At 35.5% G+C, this 17,264-nt stretch overlaps 1 pseudogene; it reads left to right on the forward strand.

Annotated features, from left to right (window-relative positions):
• The first annotated feature begins 15,503 nt into the window (after positions 1–15,503).
• On the forward strand, positions 15,504–16,825 carry LOC122228171 (annotated as a pseudogene).
• Positions 16,826–17,264: the final 439 nt, after the last annotated feature.

The raw sequence follows: 17,264 nt of genomic DNA on the forward strand, positions 1-17,264 counted from the left end.
TCATCTATTTTGTTTCTTAAATTCCAAATATGAACAAAATCATATGGTATTTGTCTTGCTTAGCATAATATACTGTAGCTCCATCCATGTCATTGCAAATGGCAAGGTTTCATTATTTTGATGACTGGTACTCTATTGTGTACACACACACACACACACACACACATATATACCTATATATATATATATATATAGGTATATATGTGTGTGTGTATATATATATATCCCATCTTCTTTTTTTATTATTTTTTTAATATGAAATTTATTGTCAAGTTGGTTTCCATACAACACCCAGTTCTCATTCCAATAGGTGCCCTCCGCAATGCCCATCACCCACTTTCCCCTCCCCTCCACCCCCCGTCAACCCTCAGTTTATTCTCAGTTTTTAAGAGTCTCTTATGATTTGCCTCCTTCCCTCTCTGTAACATTTTTTCCCCTTCCCCTCCCCCACGTTCTTCTGTTAAGTTTCTCAGGATCCACCTAAGAGTGAAAACATATGGTATCTTCTTTCTCTGTATAACTTATTTCACTTAGCATAACACTCTCCAGTTCCATCCACATTGCTACAAAAGGCCATATTTCATTCTTTCTCACTGCCAAGTAGTATTCCATTGTATATATAAGCCACAACTTCTTTATCCACTCATCAGTTTTGGACATTTAGGCTCTTTCCATACTTTGGCTGTTGTTGAAAGTGCTGCTATAAACATTGGGGTATAAGTGCCCTATGCATCAGCACTCCTGTATCCCTTGGGTAAATTCCTAGCAGTACTCTTGCTGCGTCATAGGGTAGATAGATCTATTTTTAATTTTTGAGGAAACTCCACACTGTTTTCCAGAGCGGCTGCACCAGTTTGCATTCCCACCAACAGTGCAAGAGGGTTCCCATTTCTCCACATCCTCGCCAGCATCTATAGTCACCGGATTTGTTCATTTTAGCCACTCTGGCGTGAGGTAATATCTCAGTTACCACATCTTCTTTATCCATTCAACAGTTGATGGGCATATCTGGGCTCTTTCATAATTGGGCTATTGTTGATAATGCTGCTATAAACATCAGGGTGCATGTGCCCCTTCGAATCTGTATTTTGTATCCTTTGGGTAAATACGTAGGAGTGCAATTGCTGGGTCATAAGGTAGTTTTGTTTTTGTTTTTGTTTTTGTTTTTGTTTTTGTTTTTGTTTTTGTTTTTGTTTTACTTTTTGAGGAACTTCCATGCTGCTTTCCAGAGTGGCTGCACCAGTTTGCATTCCCACCACAGTGTAAGAGAGTTCCCCTTTCTCTGCATTCTTGCCAAAATCTGTTGTTTCCTGTGTTGTAAGTTTTAGCCATTCTGACAGGTGTCGTGGTATCTCCTTGTGATTTTGGTCTGTATTTCCCTGATGATGAGTGATGTTGAGCATCTTTTTATGTGTCTGTTAGCCATCTGGATGTGTTCTTTGGAAAAATGTCTGTTCATGTCTTCGGCCCATTTCTCAACTGGATTATTTGGGGGCGGGTATTAGTTTGAGAAGTTCTTTACAGATTTTAGATACTGACCCTTTATCAGATATGTCATTTGCAAATATCTTCTCCCATTGAGTACGTTAGTTTTGTTGTGTTTCTTTCATACAGAAGCTTTTTATCTTGATGAGGTCGCAATAGTTCATTTTTGTTTGTTTCCCTTATCTCCAGAGACACGTCTAGTAAGAAGTTGCTATGGCCGAAGTAAAAAAGCTTGCTGCCTGTGTTCTCATCTAGGATTTTGATGGTTTTCGGTCTCACATTTTGGTTTATTTATTTTGAATTTATTTTTGTGTATGAGTTAAGAAAGTGGTCCAGATTCATTCTTCTGTATGTTGCTGTCTGGTTTTCCCAACACCATTTATTGAAGAGAGTCTCTTTTTTCCATTGGATATTCTTTCCTGCTTTGTCAAGTATTAGTTGACCATATAGTTGTGGGTTCATTTCTGGGTTTCTGTTCTGTTCCACTGATCTGTGTGTCTGTGTTTGTGCCAGTACCATACTGTGTTGTTGACTACAGCTTTGTAATACAGCCTGAAGTCTGGAATTGTCACTCCTCCAACATGGTTTTTCTTTTTCAAGATTGCTTTGGCTATTTGGGGTCTTCTCTAGTTCCATACAAATTTTAGGATTGTTTGTTCTAGCTTTGTGAAAAATGCTGGTGGTATTTTGATAAGGATTGCATTAAATGTATAGATTGTTTTGGGTAGTATAGACTTTTTAACAATATTTATTCTTCCAGTCAGTGAGCATGGAATGTCTTTTAATTTCTTTGTGCCATCTTCAATTTCTTTTATCAGTGTTCTATAGTTTTCAGAGTATAGATCTTTTACCTCTTTGGTTAGGCTCATTCCTAGGTATCGTATGTTTTTTGGTGCAATTGTAAATGGGATCAATTCCTTGATTTCTCATTCTGCTTCACTATTGGTGTATAGAAATGTGACAGAATTCTGTCTTTTTTATAACCTGCCACTTTGCTGAATTCATGTATCAGTTCTAGTAATTTTTGGTGGAATCGTTGAGGTTTTCTGCATAAAGTATATTTTCTGCAAATAGTGAATTTTTGACTTCTTCCTTGCTGATTTGGATGCCTTTTATTTCTTTTTGTTGTCTGATTGCTGAGGTTAAAACTTTCAGTATTATATTAAATAGTAGTGGTGAGAGTGGACATCCCAGTTTGTTCCTGACTGTTGGGGAAAGACTCTCAGTTTTCTCCACTGAGGATGATATTAACTGTGGATCTTTGAGATATGTTGCCTCTATCACTACTTTGTTGAGAGTTTTTATTGAAAATGGATGCTGTATTTTGTCAAATGCTTTTTCTGCATCTACTGAGAAAATCATATTCTTATCCTTTCTTTTATTAAATTGATATATGTATCGTGTTGATTGACTTGTGGAATTTAAACCAGCCCTACAGCCCAGGAATAAATCCCACTTGATCACGGTGAATAATTTTTTTTAATGTACTGTTGGATTCAATTTGCTGGTATCTTGTTGAGAATTGTTGCATCCATGTTCATCAGGGATGTTGGCCTATAATTCTCCTTTTTAATGGGGTCTTTATCTGGTTTTGGAATTGAGGTAATTCTGGCCTTGTAGAATGAGTTTGGAAGTTTTCCTTCCATTTCTATTTTTTGGAACAGTTTGAGAAGAATAGGCATTAACTCTTCTTGAAATGTCTGGTAGAATTCCCCTGGGAAGCCACCGGGCCCTGACTTTTGTTTCTTGGGAGATTTTTGATTACTGATTCAGTATCTTTGCTGTTTATGGGTCTGTTCAAATTTTCTCTTTCTTCCTGCTTTAGTTTTGATAGCTTATTTATCCATTTCTTCTACATTGCCCAATTTGTTGGCATATAGCTTTTCCTATTATTCTCTTATAATTGTATTTTTGTGGTGTTGTGATCTTTCCTCTTTCATTCATGTTTTTATTCATTTGGGTCTTTTCTCTTTTCTCTTTCATAAGTCTGGCTAGAGATTTATCAATTTTGTTAATTCTTTCTTTTAAGTTTATTTTGAGAGAGACAGGTAATGCTAGTGGAGCAGGGGCAGAGAGAGAGAGGGAGAAAGAGAATCCCAAGTAGGCTCTGCACTGCCAGCACAGAGCCCAATGTGGGGCTCAAACCCACAAAGCCATGAGATCATGGCCTGAACCAAAACCAAGAGTTGCACACCTAACTGAGCCACCCATTTGCCCCTCAATTTTATTAATTCTTTCAAAGAACCAACTCCTACTTTCACTGATATGTCCTGCTTTTCGTTTGTTTGTTTCTATATCATTTATTTCTGTTCTAAATTTTATTATTTCTCTTATTACTGCTTTATTTGCTGTTCCTTTTCTAACTCCTTTAGGTGTTAGTATTTGAGACTTGTATGCTTGAGACATATCTTGCTTCTTGATGTAGTATTGCTATAAGCTTCCATCTTTGGTCAGCTTTTGCTGTATCCCAAAGGTTTTGGACTGTTATGTTTCTTTGTTTGCTTTTTGGTTGCTTCCATGTTTTTTGTTTCCTTTCTTTTTTAATTTCCTGGTTCACCCATTCATTCCTTGTAGGATGATTTTTTTTTTTAATTTTTTTTTCAACGTTTATTTATTTTTGAGACAGAGAGAGACAGAGCATGAACAGGGGAGGAGCAGAGAGAGAGGGAGACACAGAATCCAAAAGAGGCTCCAGGCTCTGAGTTGTCAGCACAGAGCCCGACGCGGGGCTCAAACTCACAGACCACGAGATCGTGACCTGAACCGAAGTCGGCCGCTTAACCGACGGAGCCACCCAGGCGCCCCTAGGATGTTTTTTAATCTCCATGTATTTGTGGTCTTTCCAAATTTTTTCTTGTGGTTGACTTCAAGGTTCATAGCATTATGGTCTTAAAATGTGCATGGTATGATCTCAAACTTTTTGTGCTGGTTGAGGCCTGATTTGTGACCCAGTATGTGATCTGTTCTGGAGAATGTTCCATGTGCACTCAAAAAGAATGTATACTTTGCTGCTTTAGGATGAGATGCTCTGAATATATCTGTAAGTCCATCTGGTCCAGTGTATCATTCAAAGTAATGATTTCTTTGTTGATCTTCAGCTTAGATGATCTGTCCTTTGCTGTAAGTGGGGTGTTAAACTCCCCTACTATTACTGTATTATTATCAGTGAGGGTTTTTTTTAGTTCATTATTAATTGATTTATGTATTTGGCTGCTTTCAATATGGGGGCATAAATCATTGCAATTGTTAGATCTTCATGTTGGATAGACCCTTTATTGTGATATAATGTCCTTCTTCATCTCTTGTTACAGTGTTTGGTTTAAAATCTAGTTTCTCTTATGTAAGTAGGCTACTCTGTCTTTCTATTGATGTCCATTAGCATGATAAATGATTCTCCAGCCCCTTACTTTCAATCTGCAAGTGTCTTTAGGTGTAAAATGAGTCTTTTCCAGGCAGTATATAGGTGAGTCTTTTGGGGTTTTTTTGTTGTTGTTGTTTTTGTGTTTTTTTTATCCATTCTGGTACTCTATGTCTTTTGATTAGAGCATTTAGTCCATTGGCTATGTTAAAGTTAATAAATCAATACACTTAGAGGAAACCTAGAAATTCAATAAAAGGATACTCAAAAACGAATTAGCTTTTAAAATTGGAATGGTGAAACCTCAAAACAAAATGCTTACTCCACAGTAGTGTTTCACAGAGTCTCTGAAATTATCTAAAGCATGCTATTTTTTATAAATACATTTCTCTACTCATGACTCACCTTCATCAGCCAATTATATTCATCCTATTCCCTCTATGCTCTTCTCTGGCCTCTTGAATTAATGGCCCCTTATTTCAGGGCTTTTCTCAGGAAATTAAAAATGGCATTGCATAAAATTCCCCCAATATTAGTCAAACTATCTTTAGAACTCATACTGTGATTTCCTTGAACTCTGAAGTTAACACATGCAGTCCAATTTCTATTACTAAATAAAAACAGCATTTTTCAAGTAAATAATTATATAATTATAAAATGTGTTACTTGCTCCTTTTCATATTGGCATCTACTGATGTAACCCCTTCCATCCAGCAACTTTACTACCCTTAACCATCAAGGATAACCCCTTAATTATGGCTCTGCAGTTTTAAGAAGGGTTCATGACTTGAACAAATTTTTAGATACTACAGTACCAAATCCTGTTTCACAAGTGTTTATTGGTGGATTTATATTAACAGTGAAAATGGTAATGCCATTAAACTATTCCATATTCTGTAAACTGAAAGTATTTACCAGGCTCTAAATCAACTCAAGTGGCTACCTAGAGATAGTGCTGTTTAAAGCTACAAGATCATAGTAGAGATGATTGTACAGAAGTTAGTGTAATGATTTAATACACTATTGTGCTAAACAGGCTTTTTTGATTGAATCTTGTACAAAGGCCTATTACAGAGCAGAAGGAGAAATTCATAGAGATGTTCATAAGAATTTGATCATAAATGAACAAGACTTGGCCCACAATACTGTAAACAAAATGAAAACAATCATGATGTGAGGGCCAAGAGGCTGAGATTTGTTGATGCCAAATGGTGATCTGGTAAATGGATGTTTGCCATCATGCTCCATGAGACCATCTATCAAGGTAGGAAAAAATGTGCCAGAATCTGTAGGAAATGTTGTGCATGACAGCAGAGGACAGGGACTGGTTGTGGCTAACTTGAAGATGTGTACATATATACATATATATATATATATATATATATGTATACATATATACATATATATATATATACGTATATGTATATATGTGTGTATATATATGTATACACACACATACACACATACATACATGAAGATATATATATACACATATATATATGTATGTATGTATATATATATATATATTTTTTTTTTTTGCTGTGATCCTGAAATGCAAAATTTTTGTGTAATGAAACATTGTGACTAAAAGCAACATTCTTTCTTACTAAATTATGAAACCAATAGAGCAGAAACATACTTGGTATTGAGAGTGATCCACATATAATCTATAATCACATCGAAACAAGGTTATATTCTACCACTGAAACAGAAACTGTAGCTGTCAAAATATAGCAATGTATACACAATTCATAAACCTATTCAAGTAATTATAATATTTTAGGATGAAGTAGCATTGAATATCAAATAGAAAAATAGAGTTTAGAGATATTTAGGATTTGAGGAACTACTTTATGTATCTGGTAAGGTGTTTTGTTATGATATTGAGATTATTTTATACTCACAGAGACAAATGGAGCAATGATAGTTTCTCATATTTCAATGCCATGTTCAAGTTCAGTAAAAATGCTCTTTTTTAATGTTAAATTTGAGGTTGGAAGAATCACACAAGTAATTTCCTTGTCATTTTTATGTACTTCAGCATTTTTATGAATTGCTTTTCTTGTAGATAACATGGTATATATTTCACAACTTATTTAGCTTGTTTCATTATTTCTTAAGCAGAAAAGATTTATATTACTAGGGATTATGTAAGAGGAAAGCAGTTACTTAAGATACTGAAGTAAAGTAGAGTTAAGATGCTGGACAACAATGGCACAGTAAACTCCATAAAACTTACTTGACAGCAAGGTATTTTTATGATCCACACAATATAAATGTTGGTGTAATGGAGTGAAAAGCATATTTAAATTGCCTAGAGAATAACAATGAAAGATGGAAGGAATTTTCTGTGTAAATATTTTATAGTTCTAGAGCACTGCTCATTTAATATGGTTTATTTTTCTGAGTGATAAATAAAATGACCTGGGCTACTTCTATTTACCTATTTCTAAGATATAAATTGATTAGCTATGCCATTATCTCTTATTTTAATAATCCTATTATTTTAAAAAGCATATAAATAGCATTTTTTATCTGCTTTTAAGCAAAGCAGATATTTTACAATATTTATTTTACATTAATATAAAACTTAAAATATGGGTAGTTATTGTTGTCATATGATGAAATAGGGCCATTAAAGTGTTTTGGATAATTCCGTCACGTTAAAAATATATATTGTTAGGGTTATATGTGAACATTGTAACAGGATAAGTTCCATGACTCTGCATTACAATAATTTAAAGTAAGTTGAGATCTAAATTTGGCTTCACACACCAGTCTTCCAACCTGTTTTCAGAGTTCCCCCAACTATTTTCCCCTAGAATGTTTATTTATAGTCTAAATTCAATGCCTTTAGTTCCAGTGTTTCCCTCGTATCAGGTTAAAAAATTCTTGAAAGAGGTAAACAGAATTGTGTGCACTCATACGTGCCTCTGTGTGCACGCATATGTTTAACAGTGCATATTAGTAACTAGTGTTTGCTGAAGTACTCTTCACACTATAAAATTTAAATCTCATGAGGTAACTATAATTAGGTGATACTTGGATGATCACGGTATGTTTGGGGTGTGTAAATACCCTATTAGGGTTGAAGTGTACACTTAGATTAATAATACTAATTAAAAAAAAATTTAATGCACTAAGAGATTAAACACCCCAGAATAACATAGCTTTGGCAAATAATTGTCTTCAGATACACTGATGCAGATACATTAATTAATAAGACCATGTGGAAGGAAAATATTTTTTTTATCTTAAAATTGTAGGAAGGGCTATTATCTAGTCTATTTCTTTGTATAACAATGTAGGTTCAAGCATTTTTTGCTTCATCTTTTAATTTAAAATCTAGTTAGTTAATATATAGTGTAATATCAGTTTCATAGTTTCTAACGTTTAAATAAATATTTGGTAGTAAGATATCAAGCCTTTATTCAATTAATAGATATAAATAAAATATTGAGCATCTACCAACTTAATTTTTTTTTAATGTTTGTTTATTTTTGAGAGAGACAGTGTGAACGGGGGAGGGGCAGAGAGAGAGAGAGAGGGAGACACAAAATCCAAAGCAGACTCCAAGGTCTGATTTGTCAGCCCAGAGCCTGATGCGGGACTCAAACTCATGAGCCATCAGATAATGACCTGAGCTGAAGTTGGACACTTAACCATTTGAGCCACCCAGGCGCCCCAAGCATCTACCAATTTCTATATAACTTCCTGCATCCACTTTTATATTGTGGTTAGAATATTTCTGTTATTGACTTGTTCAATTTGAGTTGTGAGTTTGATATCTAAGTAAATACATTAGTCGGAATACCCAGGGTTGGTTGGAGAGAACAGTAACTTCTATGTGTCTGATTCCACTAAATGATATATTGACTTCACCATTTAAAATATGGCAGATATTTTAATTCCATGCCTTTTGGGGGTTTTGTTGTGTTTTGTTTTGTTTTGTTTTGTGTTTGAGAGTGAGAGTGCACTTGCAAGTGGGGAACTTACAGAGGGAGAGAGAGAGAAAATCTTAAGTAGCTTCATGCCCAGTGGAGAGCCTGATGTGGGGCTCAATCCCATGATCATGAGATCATGACCTGAGCTGAAATCAAGAGTCAGATGCTTAACTGACTAAGACACCCAGGCACCCCTTAATTCCATGTTTTTGGACATAAGCAGAAGAATAACAGTGACAGATTTTCATTAAAAAAATATTCTCTCAAACATTACTAATGAACTGTTTTAATATATTTCCACTTTCACTGTATGAAATTGGAATTTATGGTGATAAATTCTTTTAAGTAAAATTTACAGTAAAATTTTAGCTATTGAACATTATTTTTAGCATAGAGTTTGCTATTTATAAATATGTACCTATTATAATTATGCTATAGTAACTATGGTATATTTGCTACAAAATGATGCCATAAACACTTATGCTTAAAAACTAGTGACTACATTTGTGCCCTCTTTGATATTTCTATAAATTATATTTTTAAAGACAACAATATTTCTAAGTCTATTACTGACAGATATTAAGCTCCTTTTTTCAGAAAAATAAACATAATGCCACAAAAAATTAGGGAATACTTCTTCAAAGACATACCACATAAAGGATACGCATGTATTTAAATACGTTATTACTGTTATTTTTAAAATTTATTTCCTTCTTCATTCAGATTTTTATTAAAAACTGAAGGAATTTGTACCATTTTGTTTTGTTTGTTTTTTTGGTCAGGTGACATTGTCATAGCATTCCTACTGTTTTTGCAATTTCTAATTTACCTAATAATGCTTTTGGCGTTCTTATTCTCCCCTTACTGCTCACTGCTTTTTGTCTATACTTCTTCTAAATAGTTAAATTGACTTTATTCTTGAGATATTGCGTCTTTTTTTTCTTCTCTCTCTTTTTTTTGGATATAGCATTTATGTTTATGGATCACCATATAGTACAAAATAACAGCGTGCAAGTTGTTATACACAGCTTTCTCCATTCCATTATTTAGTAAGTTATTTTTTCTTACAGTTTTTATTTTTTCATTGGTTAAATAGACCTTTTGATATTTTTTTAACTTCCAAGTGATTTTAATGTTATTAGTGAAAGAGTGGTAGGGTTTGTTCAATTGTTTTCATTAAAATCTAGTACTATTGCATTGTGATGTGAGAATTTCTGATTTCTGAAAAATGCTAAGCTTTTTGGACTAGTTATAAAATATTTTTCTTAAGCACTCATTGAACACATTTTAAATTTTCTCTGTATTTAATAAAGCTCAATGAGTTTGTCTTATTCATTTGTAATGCTTCATTGCTTAAAGGACTGCCTGGGACATAGGAGGCAACTGATAAATAATTGTTGCTTGAATGACGAGTGTATTGAATAATGCTGGGTTTTGGGGGGGGTGTTTTGTTTTTTGTTTTTTGTTTTTTTGAGATTGAGAGAGCACTAGTGGTAGAGGGAGAGGGAGAGAATCTTAAGCAGTTTCCATGCTCAGCTTGGAACCCAACACAGGACTTGATCCATGATCATTAGACACTTAACCAACTGAGTCACCCAGGGGCCCCAATAATACTGTTATTGAAATTTAGAACATACATGACTGTATTTCATGGGAGACCTGAGTGGTTCAGTCAGTTAAGCATCTGATGCTTGATTTCAGCTCAGGTCATGATCTCATAGTTTGTGAGTTCTAGCCCTTGTTGGACTCTGTGCTGACAGTGTGGAGCTTGCTTGGGATTCTCTTTCTCTCCCTCTCTTTCTGCCCCTTACCTGCTCATTCTCATTCTCTCTCACTCCCTCTCTCAAAATAAATAAATAAACATTGAAAAACACAGCAATTTGTCTATATTTTAAAATATATATATATACATGACTGAATTTCAAAAATGTGTAACCTGGAATAACGGATAAAAAGAAAAAGGGAAAATGGAATCCTGCAGGCAGGATATGAAAACGAAAGGTTTACTCTTTTTAATAAGAACAAACACAAATAATGAATAATGCTTTTATTTTCTCTACTCTCTCTGTTGATATGAAGTTCACTTACAGGGAATATTAAAACTGTGGTAGACTCAAATATAAATTGACACCTTGATTGTCTATTTGAGGGAGTTTTTTCACTTAGAAGGCTTATATGGAGTCAGTGCAGTGTGGTTAATGCATTTCCATGACATCTCACTTGTTTTCAAGTACTTGACAGTTATCTATTAGTAAATCCAAAATAGTAACATAAATCTCTTTACCGGTTTTGTTGACAGCATTGTTCACTATGATTACCAATTTTCAAAACTATTTGTATTTAAATACAACTTCCCTTCTATAAGTACTCTTCATCTCTTTGATTGTTTATGAGGCCAATTCAACTTTAATAACTTTTTTGAGGTGGCAGAAAATATCAGTGGTGACAGAATTAATAACTGAGGTCTTTGTGTATAGACAAAAGGTTTTACTAGTGGTAATATGATTTTCTAATTTTGTGTTGAGATTTGTGACATTAAATTATTTGCCATAGCAACTGTCTGTGTTGTCATAAAACATAGGAAAATGACTTCAATTCAGGTTCAGTAACACAAAACCAAAAGAAAACAAAATGAGAAACACATTGCTAAGTTAAAGATTCTTTTCATAATTTCATTTTTTATATCACTAAGTTAATATCAAGTATTTCTTTGAATATAAAGTATGAATATATACACTATATATGCATATATGTATAATATAGATAATTATAAAATATTTATTATATACCTAAAAACATGCTTTTCAGTGACAACATTATATATTAAAATAATCAGTAAATATGTAATTTGTGGATCACAGTAGTCAAAGTTTGTTTACTTTATGAAAGAAACATGTATTTGCCAACAAAATACTTTAAAATGAAAAAGTAGATTGGGCGCCTGGGTGGCTCAGTCAGTTAAGCATCCGACTTTGGCTCAGGTCATGACCTCATGGTTCCCAAGTTTAAGCCCTGCATCAGGCTCTGTGCTAACAGCTCAGAGCCTGGAGCCTGTATCTGATTCTGTGTCTCCCTCTCACTGCCCCTCCCATGCTCACACTCTGTCTCTATCAAAAATGGATAAATATTTAAAAAATCTTTTAAAATGAAAAATGTAGGCAAGCACATGATTCTATTTGCTTCCTATGAAATCGTGATTCCCCAGTGGATATAATCCACCACTAATAATGGTTACAGAAAACAAGAGGGAGAAGACTCTAGCAGCCTAGTGGTCCCAGGGAAGGGTCTGTCATTTTATAAAGAGGTGATTGTATTCAGAGTGGAACTTAATTGGAAACACAACCAACACTGAGGCCTGTAGTACAACTTGTGTAGGTGCCTTCCTAGAACAAGCACAAGGGCATTCAAGGAAAATGAATTCAATTGCTTTATAAAAAAAAATCCAGAGGAAATGAACATCAGCTCCGACATGTAAAATGCTAGAAGTCATCATTACCATACTTAGAGTAGGAAAAAAGTTATACAAACTGAAAATCAATGACTTTTCTTGAGCCCATCAGAGAATAGAGGTCAAAAAACAACCATCCACCTTGAAATCTAGAGAAATAAGCAAGTACACAGAACCAGAATTGAGATCCCTTTCCCTGGAAAGAAGCTGCTGGAGCCATAAACTGGTAAGAATACTTACTGGTAATACTGACACATTGATACAGACTGTGTGCGGACTACAGTGAAATGAGAATCTCTTTGAGGTCATACTTCTTTGGAAGGTCTCCTTCTGTGGGGTTTATCTCTAAGACCCTCACAAGGAACTTAATGTAAAGAGCCAAAACAAAAATCACCTCATGTCTCTGGGAAGGGAGGGGAAAATGAAACATTTTGCAATATGTCCAGAGCATTCTTCATAAGAAATGCCAGCTTTCCAAGAAAAAAGATTTTTTTCTAGAGACTTATCACATCTGTGGGAAAGGGCATTTCTTTGACTCCAGCCCTCTCTAACCTTCCTGTCTCTCCTGAGGTAGGAAATAAAATCAACAAAACTCTTTTGAAGGTAATAACCCAGGGACACAGACCATCTGCATTTTATGACTAAAATGTAATCATAACATAATAGAATGCTTCTCTATTCCACGTTTTACTATGACATTAACAACAGCATGGTATAATAACAGTGGATGATAACTAAAATTGCTGCAGGGCTCAGCCTCTATTTAAGAAGGAGTTTTTAGGAAAGCCAGAAGACAACAGGAGAGACAAAAACAAGGACACAAGAAGAAACTAAAGCCCCTGGCACATACAGCTGCAGTAAACTTTATGTAGAGCCCAACTGCCAACTGAATTACCTAATATTTTAGATTCACCTTTCAATAAAACAAGTGTCATGCTAAAAAGCAAGAAGAAAATGAAGATGATGATCCAAAGTGAGCATCAAAACTGGACTTACATGCAGTATAGATTTTGGAATTATTACAGAGGACATTAAAATAACTATGATTATGTGTGCAATTGAAGAAATAAAACAGATTAACATATGGGGGGGGTGAAGATGGAGAGAAACCATAAGAGACTCTTAAAGATAGAAAACAAACTGAGACCTGATGGAGGGGAGATGGGTGAGGGATGGGCTAGATGGGTGATGGGTATTAGTAGGGCACTTGTAATGAGCACTGGGTGTTATATGTAAATGATGAATCACTGAATTCTCCTGAAACCAATATTGCACAGTATGTTAACTAACTACAGTTTAAATAAAAATTTGAAAAGAGCACCTGGGTGGCAGAATCAGTTAATCCTCTGACATTAGCTCTGGTCATAATCTCATGGTCCATGGGTTTGAGCCCCTTGTTGGGCTCTGCACTGATGGCACAGAGCCTGCTTTGAATTCTCTGTCTCCCTCTCTCTCTGCCCCTCCCCTGATCCCACTCTCTCTCTCACTCTCAAAAATAAATAAATGAACATTTAAAAATTTTGAAAAGAAAAAAAATAACTATGATTAATATATTAAGGTCTCCAATGGAAAAAAGCAGGCAACATACAAGAAAATATGAGTAATGTAAGCAGAAGGATGGACACTCTAAGAAAAATAAAAATAAAATACTAGGAATTTGGGGCACCTGAGTGGCTCAGCCAGTTGAGCATCTGACTTCAGCTTAGGTCATGATCTCACAGTTCGTGAATTCGAGCCCCATGTTGGGCTCTCTGCTGACAGCTGAGAGCCTGCAGCCTGCTTTGGATTCTATGTCTCCCTCCCTCTCCCTATGTCCCTTCCCAACTCAGGCTGTCTCTCTGTCTCTCAAAAAAAATGAATAAACATTAAAAATATTTTTTTAAAAAAAGAAAATACTAGGAATCAAACACTGTAACAGAAATGATAAATACCTTTGATGGATTCATCAGTAGACTGGATAACGTTAAGGAAAGAGTAAGTGAGCTTGAAGATATGTCAACAATAACTCCCCCAAAAAAGTGCAAAGGAAAGAAGGATGAATAATAACAGTAAAAAAAGCAGAGCAGAATATCTAAAAATAGTGGGACATTTCAAAAGAGTAATTTATATATAATTGGGAATACCAAAATGAGAAGAAAGATAACAAAGCAGAAGAAAAAATTGGAGTGATAATGACTGAAAATTTATAAAAATTTTGAAAACTGACAAAATTAATGACAGACACCAAACTAGCAATCCACAAAGCTCAGAGAACCAACCAGGATAAATAGTAAAATGTCTACAATCAGGTGTATCACAGTTAAGGTACAAAAACCAAAGACAGAAAAAATTGTTGAAAGAAGCCAGAATAGGAGTAAAAACACCCTACCTAGAAAGGAAAAAGCATAAGAATTAAAGCAGACTTGTCAGAAATCATACAAGCCAGAAGACAGTGAAATGAAATTTTAATGTGTTGAAAGAAAACAAACATTCAATTCCACATGACTGAAATGCATTCAAATCCAAATAAAGAGAAATGCATTCTGAAGCCAAAAGAAAAAAAATAGAGAAAATTCTTGGACAACTTATCTAATCAACAAGAAATGGTAAAAGAAGCTCTTCAAAGAGAAAGAAAATAATGCAGACCTTTACTGAAAGAATTGGCAAAATAATTTCTTCATGGAGAAAACTCCAAAGGTATAAAACTTTATCTTTCATTAAAAAAGGAAAGCCTGGGGAAAAGAAAATAAATGAATGTGAAATAAAATCTTTTAGTTTTCTTACTCTTACTTGACTTGTTTGTTTGTTCAAGTAATCTAACAAACTCTACCGAAATCATAGCATATGGATAAATGCTGGAATATGGAATGACAGCAATTCTATAAGGGACAGAAAGGAGGAATTGGGAATATTTTGTTATAAGGCTCCTGCAGTATTGATGAGATTACATAATGTATTTGAATTTGACCCAGCCTCATTGTAAATGTGCATTTCAAACTCTAAGGAAACCAAAAATATTTCATGAAACAAGCATGTTAATATGCAAATTCAGGAAAGAAAGTGGAATTATATAAAATATTGAACTAAAACCAGAGAAGACAGAAAAAGAGGTGGAGAAGGGACAAAAGAAAAGAAGAATAGGACAAAGAAAAGAAAATTACAAACATGGAAGATGCTATCCAACTATATCAATAATTACTTCTACTACTTTTCCTCCAGACTCAGTGGGAGATCCTTGTTGCCATCCCCTCACCTCCTCCAGTCCTGAGGAGTCCTACAAGTCTCAGTCATGCATGAGTGTATCTCTATCCACGTTGGCCAGGCTGTCCAGATCAGCAACGCCTGCTGAGAGCTCTGTTGCCTGGAACATGACATCCAGCCTGATGGCCAGATGCCAAGTGACAAGACCATTGGGGAAGGAGATGACTCTTTCAACACCTTCAGTGAGATGAGTGTTGGCAAGCATATTCCCAGGGTAGTGTTTTTAAACATGTAACCCACAGTCATTGATGAAGTTCGCACTGGCTCCTACCACCAGCTCTTCCATCCTGAGAAGCTCATCAAAGATAGGAAGATGCTGCCAGTAACTATGCCCAAAGATACTATACCATTGGCAAGGAGATCATTGACCCTGTCTCGGACTAACTTTTTGTAAGCCGGCTGACCAGAAGCCCAGTTTTAAGGGCTTCTTGGTTTTCTACAAGACACAGCTTTGGAGGGTAACTGGTTCTGTGTTCACCTCCCTACTGATAGAACATCTCTCTTGTCAATTCTGGCAAGAAGTCCAAGCTGGAGTTCTCCATTTACTGAGCCCCCCAGGTTTCCATAGCTGTAATTGAGCCCTATCACTCTATCCTCACTACCCATACCGGCTGGAGCACTCTGATTGTGGTAGACCAGGAGGCCATCTATGACATTTGTGGTAGAAACCTCTATATAGAACACCAACCTACACTAAACTTAACCGCCATATTAGCCAGAGTGTGTCCTCCATCATTGCTTCTCTCAGATTTGATAGAGCCCTAAATGCTGATCTGACAGAATTCCAGACCAATCTGGTGCTCTCTTGCCACATATGCTCCTGTTATCTCTGCTGAGAAAACCTACCATAAACAGTTTACTGTAGCAGAGATCACCAATGGATTCTTTGAGCCAGCTGTCCAGATGGTGAAATGTGACCCTCAACGTGATAAATACATGGCTTATTGCCTGTTGTACCATGGTGGTGTGGTTCTCAAAGATGTCAGTGCTGCCATTGTCACCATCAAGACCAAGCATACCATCCAGTTGGTGGACTGGTGCCTCACTGGCTTCAAAGTTGGCATTAACTGCCAGTCTCCCACTAGGGTACCTGGTGGAGACCTGGCCAAAGTACAGCGAGATGTGTGTATGCTGAGCAACACCACAACCATTGCTGAGGCCTGGGCTCACCTGGACCACAGGTTTGACCTGATGTGTGCCAAGCATGCCTTTGTTCATTGGTATGTGGGTGAGGGCATGAGGGAAGGAGAATTTTCTGAAGCCTGTGAGGACATGACTGCCCTTGATAAGGATTATGAGGAGGTCAGAATGGATAGTGCTGAGGAAGAGGAATAGGGCAAAGAGTATTAATTAGCCTGTCTGCTATAATTTTACACTCCGTTGTCTTGGGACTGTCTTTTTTCTGTTTGAGAAGCTATCAATTGTGGCCCTCATTTGTTAATAAAAATGATGTTTCTGAAATAACAATAATAATAACAATCACTTCAAATGTTAATGGTCTAAATTCAACAATTAAAAGACTGTCAGAGAAAACTAAACACAAACACACATGACACAGTATATGTTGTATACAAGAAACCTACTTTAATATAAAGCCAAAGATAGGTTAAAAGTAAGTGAGTGGAGAAAAATATACCATGCTAACACTAATTTAAAGAAAGATGGAGTTGCTACAGTAATTTCAGACACCTGAATATTTATAGCAGCCTATTCATTACAAACCAAAACTTGGAAGCAGCCAAGTCCTTCAATAGTGAGAAGTGAACAAACTGTAGGATGTCCACACAAT

Source organism: Panthera leo, chromosome C1 (assembly GCF_018350215.1).
Source record: "Panthera leo isolate Ple1 chromosome C1, P.leo_Ple1_pat1.1, whole genome shotgun sequence".
NCBI lineage: Eukaryota > Metazoa > Chordata > Mammalia > Carnivora > Felidae > Panthera > Panthera leo.